The sequence below is a fragment of the Salvelinus fontinalis genome, chromosome 21, assembly GCF_029448725.1.
Source record: "Salvelinus fontinalis isolate EN_2023a chromosome 21, ASM2944872v1, whole genome shotgun sequence".
Lineage (NCBI taxonomy): Eukaryota > Metazoa > Chordata > Actinopteri > Salmoniformes > Salmonidae > Salvelinus > Salvelinus fontinalis.
The window spans coordinates 6,359,556-6,367,956 of record NC_074685.1 but is presented as its reverse complement, the minus strand read 5'-3'; the positions used below and the strand labels follow the sequence as shown (position 1 = coordinate 6,367,956).

The 8,401-nt window shown below is 45.1% G+C and overlaps 1 pseudogene; it reads right to left on the bottom strand.

Moving 5' to 3' along the window:
- Positions 1-1,623: 1,623 nt before the first annotated feature.
- Positions 1,624-7,242, bottom strand: LOC129819137 (ubiquitin-like-conjugating enzyme ATG10; annotated as a pseudogene).
- Positions 7,243-8,401: the final 1,159 nt, after the last annotated feature.

Sequence of the window (8,401 nt, the reverse complement as noted above, 5' to 3'; positions counted from 1 at the left end):
ATTCACTGTCTAGGCACACTAGGTAAGACCTGGGCGGACCACCCCCTTGTATTTTGGTTGGGGCACCAGGTGGTGCTAAGTTAGGTAAGTAGTGGGTAGGCAGGTTAGATAGGAGAGGGGGAGCTTTGATAATTACTTTCTTTGCTTTGGTTCCGTCCAGCCCCCTTTCCCCATATTACCGTGTAAAGGAATAAAATCCTAGTAAACGGTCAATTCTGCCTTTGTCATCCTTACTCACACCTACAGTCCCATACCTCTTTCACTTCACGGGGAGTTCAGTTGTAGCAGGGTGGTGCGTTCCCTCTTCTTAGAGGTGTGCGTAACACCCAGCGACAGCCCCGAAACCTGAAGGATCTGGAGAAGGTCTGTATGGAGGAGTGGGCCAAAATCCCTGCTGCAGTGTGTGCAAACCTTGTCAAGAACTACAGGAAACATATGATCTCTGTAATTGCAAACAAAGGTTTCTGTACCAAATATTAAGTTCTGCTTTTCTGATGTATCAAATACTTATGTCATGCAATAAAATGCAAATGAATTACTTAAAAATCATACAATGTGATTTTCTGGATTTTTGTTTTAGATTCCGTCTCTCACAGTTGAAGTGTACCTATGATACAAAGCATGTAGAGGTCTGTAATTTTTAAGTAGGAAAACCTGCAAAATCGGCAGTGTATCAAATACTTGTTCTCCCCACTGTATATACATTCAACATGCAACAATTTCTAAATCAATGCAAATCGACAATGTTGTTCTATGAGAAACTCAATGGAGACAATATGTTAGAAAACTTTATTCCCAAGAAACGTCAAAGTTACAAAATGATTGTTGGCCATGTTAGGTGATAATGAGAGGAGTATTTATAGTTAGAGGTTAGAGGACATTGGAAACACATCTGTAATGGCTGATTTCATCTTCAGTTCCCCAGACAATATACTTTATTTGTGTTATTCCAAAACAAATTTGACGAGGATAGAGTTGCTGCCATAGAAATGAATAAATATCTCTTTGATTGCTCCATGGTTGTCTAGTCTCCTATGACCAGGTCTGCTCTGTCTCTGACAGAAGGAAATGTGTCTGTTTCCTTTTCACAGAGATCAGCGCTCATGCACATAGTGGACTCTGTTCCAATCTACTTGTCTTCGGGATCCCGCTCCTTTAATCCATCACCCGGCTGAATCATCCTAGCAGTTCTGACATGGCTGAAACAATGTTTCTTTCTCACCAGTAGGTGTCAGCAGTGTGTCACACTGGTTCTCTACAGATCTGCTGGGCATCGGTCTCTTTGTCACTGGTTTTGACCAGATGGAATACAGTTTTTGTCAGATTTGACTTTTTGTATCAGATTAGGAGAATTTATGCAGCGGGTTAGGATAATTAACATAGCAGGTTAGGATAATTGGGTTAAGGTAAAAGGGTTTGAGTAAAAATGCAAAACAATTTAACTTGATGTTATTTCGACAAAAACTGTATCCCTTCTAGCCATGACTCTCCTCTTCTGCCCACTGGACAGGCCACATCAACACGCCTCTCCCAAGCTGTAGCCAAATGTGGTTCCAGTGGAAATTCACTTTTGTGTCACGTGTTGTCCACGCTAGATGTGACGCTTTTTTGTGAGAGGTCCACTCAGTCTGTCTGTGTCCCTAGGGCAGGGGGCTGTGGAGGGACGGAGTGTGTGGTGTCCAGCAGATACCTGTTTACAGTAGCTGAAAGGAATGTCAAGTCCCGCTATAGGACCCACCACACTAAGCCAGCTCACTATGTAGTTCACCTGTCTGTACAGAGAGAGGAAGAGGGAAAAGGTCACACACAATAAAATATACAGTTGTAATACTCAGCGGCAGGTCGCTTAGCCGTTAGAGCGTTGGGCTAGAAACCAAAAGGTCGCTAGTTTGAATCCCCGAGCCAACAAGGAAAAATCTGTCTATGCCATTGAGCAAGGCACTAAACCCTAATTGCTCCAGGGTCGCCGTTGATAATGGTTGGTTTCATGCATGTTAACATTAGAAGCCTACACCCTAAGTTTGTCTTACTCACTGCTTTAGCACACCCAGCTAACTCGGATGTCTTAGCCGTGTCTGAATCCTGGCTTAGGAAAACCACCAAAAACACTGAAATCGCCATCGCTAACTATAACATTTTCCGCCAAGATAGAACTGCCAAAGGGGGCAGTGTTGCAATCTACTGCAAAGATAGCCTGCAGAGTTCTGTATTACTATCTAAGTCTGTACCCACACAATTCGAGCTTCTACTTCTAAAAATGCACCTTTCCAGAAACAAGTCTCTTACTGTTGCTGCTTGCTACAGACCTCCCTCTGCCCCCAGCTGTGCCCTCGATACCATATGTGAATTGATTGGCCCCATCTATCTTCTGAGCTCGTGCTACTAGGTGACCTAAACTGGGACATGCTTAACACCCCGGCCATCCTACAATCCAAGCTTGATGCCCTCAATCTCACACAAATTATCAATGAACCTACCAGGTACAACTCCATATCCGTAAACACGGGTACCCTCATAGATGTCATCCTAACTAACTCGCCCTCCAAATACACCTCTGCTGTTTTCAATCAAGATCTTAGCGATCACTGCCTCATTGCCTGCATCCGTAATGGGTCTGCGACCAAACGACCACCCCTCATCACTGTCAAACGCTCCCTAAAACACTTCTGCGAGCAGGCCTTTCTAATCGACCTGGCCGGGGTATCCTGGAATGACATTGACCTGATCCCGTCAGTAGATGATGCCTGGCTATTCTTTAAAAGTGCCTTCCTCACCATCTTAAATAGGCATGCCCCGTTCAAAAAATGTAGAGCTAGGAATAGATAGAATTCTTGGTTCACTCCAGACCTGTCTGCCCTTGACCAGCACAAAAACATCCTGTGGCGTTCTGCATTAGCATCGAACAGCCCCCGTGATATGCAACTTTTCAATTAAGTTAGGAACAAATATACATAGGCAGTTAGGAAAGCTAAGGCTAGCTTTTTCAAACAGAAATTTGCATCCTGTAGTACTAACTCAAAACAGTTCTGGGACACTGTGAAGTCCATGGAGAATAAGAGCACCTCCTCCCAGCTGCCCACTGCTCTGAGGCTAGGAAACACTGTCACCACTGATAAATCCACTATAATTGAGAATTTCAATAAGCATTTCTCTACGGCTGGCCATGCTTTCCACCTGGCTACCCCTACCCTGGTCAACTGCCCGGCACCCTCCACAGCAACCCGCCAAAGCCCCCACCATTTCTCCTTTACCGAAATCCAGATAGTTCTGAAAGAGCTGCAAAATCTGGACCCCTACAAATCAGCCGGGCTAGACAATCTGGACCCTCTCTTTCTAAAATGATCTGCCGAAATTGTTGCAACCCCTATTACTAGCCTGTTCAACCTCTCTTTCGTATCGTCTGAGATTCCCAAAGATTGGAAAGCTGCCGCGGTCATCCCCCTCTTCTAAGGGGGTGACACTCTAGACCCAAACTGCTACATACCTATATCTTTCCTACCCTGTCTTTCTGAGGTCTTCGAAAGCCAAGTTAACAAACAGATTACCGACCATTTCGAATCCCACCATAACTTCTCCGCTATGCAATCTGGTTTCAGAGCTGGTCATGGATGCACCTCAGCCACGCTCAAGGTCCTAAACGATATCATAACCGCCATCGATAAGAGACATTACTGTGCAGCCGTATTCATCGACCTGGCCAAGGCTTTCGACTCTGTCAATCACCACATTCTTATTGGCAGATTCGACAGCCTTGGTTTCTCAAATGATTGCCTCGCCTGGTTTACCAACTACTTCTCTGATAGAGTTCAGTGTGTCAAATCGGAGGGCCTGTTGTCCGGACCTCTGGCAATCTCCATGGGGGTGCCACAGGGTTCAATCCTTGGGCCGACTCTCTTCTCTGTATACATCAATGATGTTGCTCTTGCTGCTGGTGATTCTCTGATCCACCTCTACACAGACGACACTATTCTGTATACTTCTGGCCCCTCTTTGGACACTGTGTTAACTAACCTCCAGACGAGCTTCAATGCCATACAACTCTCCTTCCGTGGCCTCCAACTGCTCTTAAACGTAAGTAAAACGAAATGCATGCTATTCAATCGATCACTGCCCGCACCTGCCCGCCCGTCCAGCATCACTACTCTAGACGGCTCTGACTTAGAATACGTGGACAACTACAAATACCTAGGTGTCTGGTTAAACTGTAAACTCTCCTTCCAGACTCACATTAAGCATCTCCAATCCAAAATTAAATCTAGAATTGGCTTCCTATATCGCAACAAAGCATCCTTCACTCATGCTGCCAAACATACCGTTGTGAAACTGACCATCCTACTGATCCTCGACTTCGGTGATGTCATCTATAAAATTGCCTCCAACACTCTACTCAACAGACTGCATCCAGTTTATCACAGTGCCATCCGTTTTGTCACCAAAGCTCCATACACCACCCACCATTGCGACCTGTACGCTCTCGTTGGTTGGCCCTCGCTTCATATTCGTCGCCAAACCCACTGGCTACAGGTTATCTACAAGTCGCTGCTAGGTAAAGCCCCGCCTTATCTCAGCTCACTGGTCACCATAGCAGCACCCACTCGTAGCACGCGCTCCATCAGATATATCTCAATGGTCACCCCCAAAGCCAATTCCACCTTTGGTCATCTTTCCTTCCAGTTCTCTGCTGCCAATGACTGGAACGTACTGCAAAAATCACTGAAGCTGGAGACTCATATCTCCCTCACTAGCTTTAGGCACCAGCTGTCAGAGCAGCTCACAGATCACTGCACCTGTACATAGCCCATCTGTAAACAGCCCATCTATTTACCTCATCCTCATACTGTATTTATTTATTTATCTTGCTCCTTTGCACCCCAGTATGACTACTTGCACATTCATCTTCTGCACATCTACCATTGCAGTGTTTAATTGCCATATTGTAATTACTTCACCACCATGGCCTGTTTATTGCCTTAACTCCCTTATCTTTCCTCAATTGCACTCACTGTATATAGACTTTATGTTTTCTTTTGTATTATTTAGTATGTTTTGTTTATTCCATGTGTAACTCTGTTGTTGTTTGTCGAATTGCTATGCTTTGTCTTGGCCAGGTCGCAGTTGCAAATGAGAACTTGTTCTCAACTAGCCTACCTGGTTAAATAAAAGTGAAATAAAATTTTAATAATAAAAAAAAATGGCAGACCCTCGCTGTGAACCCACTCTCCAAGGGTGAGTCAGGGGGAATTGTATATGCAAAAATTCACACATGCATATTAATACACACTTGTGAAATAGTACAAATATAAGCCCCCTTCTAATTATTATTATTATTATTACTCTCAGATATAATGTGGGTTGAGTCTCTGAATCATAGCTTTTCCTCCAGGGCAGCTTGACCTACAGGTTTCATAAACACTTCTGTCCTGCAGGGTTGGAGCACAAAGAATGACTGGCAAATGAGAGTCGGGAGAAAAAGGTAACCAAAGAAGTGTTGAGTGAGTGAAAGGTAGATGGGGGGGGGGGGGATAAAGAAAGGGATGGAGAGATATGTATAGAGGGAGGAAAAGGAGGAGAGAGGTACCAACCTGTTGTGTGATGATATCCCAGGGTCTATTCTGTAGTCTATCTGTAGTTAGGATTAACACTGTCCCATACCTCCTCTAAACACACCCTCCTACCCTTAGAGAGATTCATCAAAGCAGAATCTTCACAGAGAGACGGAAAGAAAGGGGGAAGAGAAAGACTGGATGAGAAAAAAAACAACTTTCTCTTGTAAATCAGCCAGTGTTGTCTGGCTACATACCAGGGGTTGAGGCTCTGAAGTAGAGGACAGGAGTGAAGTAGCTGCAGGAGTAGAGGATGTGGTGTTCATACTGAACAACACCACTACTGCTGCCCTCCTGTGTACAACACACTGATCCACCATCTTCATCATCATCATAGAGGTGCTGGTGCTGGTCTGAAAGGGTTCCTTGCTGGTCCTGGTCTCTGTTAGATCTGGTTCTGCCGGTCCCCAGTGCAGTCTTCCTCAGGTAGCCATCCTCAGAACCCTTGTATCAGTTACATGTATTTTATAAAACCCTTTGTACATTAGTAGTTGTCAGAAAGTGCTTTACAGTCAGTTACCCAGCCTAGCAAAGTGGTCAGGAAAAACTCCCTAGAGGGAACAAACCTAGAGAGGAAGCCAGTTTAGGGGTGGCCCATCCAGGCATTCTTAAAAAAGGACTAACCTTTCCTTATTCAGAAAACAGCTACTCATCTCTGAAGAGGAGATGGGGGAGATATGAAAGAGATGAGGGCGATATGAAAGAGATGGGGTACAGGAGGAGATGAGGATGAGAGAGATGGGGTACAGGAGGAGATCAGGGAGATATGAGAGTTGGGGTACAGGAGTAGATGAGGATGAGAGAGATGGGGTACAGGAGGAGATTGGGGAGATATGAGAGAGATGGGGTACAGGAGGAGATCAGGGAGATATGAGAGTTGGGGTACAGGAGTAGATGAGGATGAGAGAGATGGGGTACAGGAGGAGATGAGGGAGATATGAGAGAGTTGGGTTACCAGAGGAGATGAGAGATATATGAGAGAGTTGGGGTACAGGAGGAGATTGGGGAGATATGAGAGTTAGGGTACAGGAGGAGATGAGGGAGATATGAGAGCGATGGGGTACAGGAGGAGATCAGGGCTGGTAGTTTACTGTACAGCTGGTAGTTTACTGTACAGCTGGTAGTTTACTGTACAGCTGGTAGTTTACTGTACAGCTGGTAGTTTACTGAAACTACGCTGAACAAAAACATGCAACATGCAACAATTTCTAAGATTTTACTGAGTTACAGTTCATAAAAGGACATCAGTCAATTTATGTAAATGAATTAGGCCCTAATCTATGGATTTCACATGACTGGGAATACGGAAATGCATCTGTTGCTCACAGATATGGTGGTCACACTATCTGGTGTGACCACCAATTGCCTCATGCTGCACAATACACTTTGCATAGAGTTGATCAGGCTGTTGATTGTGGTCTGTGTAATGTTAACCCACTCCTCTTCAATGGCTGTGTGAACTTGCTGGAAATTGGCAGGAACTGGAACACGCTGTCTTACACGTCGATCCAGAGCATCCCAAATATGCCTAATGGGTGACATGTCTGAGTATGCAGGCCATGGAAGAACTGGGACATTTTCATTTCAGCTTCCAGGAATTGCGTACAGATCCCTGCGACATGGGGCCGTGCATTATCATGCTGAAACATCTATGTGCATTCAAATTGCCATCGATAAAATGCAATTGTGTTCATTGTCCGTAGCCTATGCCTGCCCATACCATAACCCCACAGGCACCATGGGGCACTCTAATCACAACATTGACATCAGAAAACCGCTCGCCCACACGACGCCATACACGCCGAACTACAGTCAGGTCAAGACCCTGGTAAAGACGACGAGCACGCAGATGACCTTCCCTGAAACGGTTTCTGTCTGCCATGTGCTCGGTACACTGGCATGCTTCTCCAGCGTCGGCCATCAAAGGTGAGCATTTGCCCACGACGCTGAACTAGTCGGGTCAAGACCTTGGTGAGGAGAACGAGCACACAGATGAGCTTCCCCGAGACGGTTTCTGACAGTTGTTGCAGAAATTCTTCAGTTGTGCAAACCCACAGTTTCATCAGTTGTTCGGGTGGCTGGACCCAGATGATCCCGCAGGTGAAGAAGCCAGATGGGGAGGTCCTTGGCTGGCGTAGTTACACGTAGTCTGAGGTAGTGAGGCCGGTTGGCCGTACGGCTAAATTCTCTAAAACAACATTGGAGGCGGCTTATGGTTCAGAAAGGATCATTCAATTCTCTGGTAACAGCTCTGGTGGACATTTCTGCAGTCCGCATGCCAATTGCACACTCCTTCAAAACTTGAGATGTTTTGGGTGACAGAACTGCACTTTTTAGAGTGGCCTTTTATTGTCCGCAGCACAAGGTGCACCTGTGTAATGATCATGCTGTTTAATCAGCTCCTTGATATGCCACACCTGTCAGGTGGATACATTATCTTGGAAAGGGAGAAATGCTCACTAACAGGGCTGTAAACAAATTTGTGCACAAAATTTGAGAGAAATAATATTTTTGTTCAAACTTTCTGGTTTGTTTTATTTCAGCTCATGAAACCTGGGACCAACACTTTACATATTGCATTTATATGTTTGTTCAGTGTAGCTAGCTAGCATGCATGCTTTGTGTATTCTTGTCGCAATATTGCGGTTCTACATTGATGTAGCTAACTAGCTAGATTGTAAACCTTAAAATATTTGACCAACGTTCAACAATCCTGGAAGTGAGAAGGCAATATCGCTCTGCTTTCAAGCTTGTTTGACACCGAAGCGACATCAAGTGATCTGCTGTGGGTTGGGCAA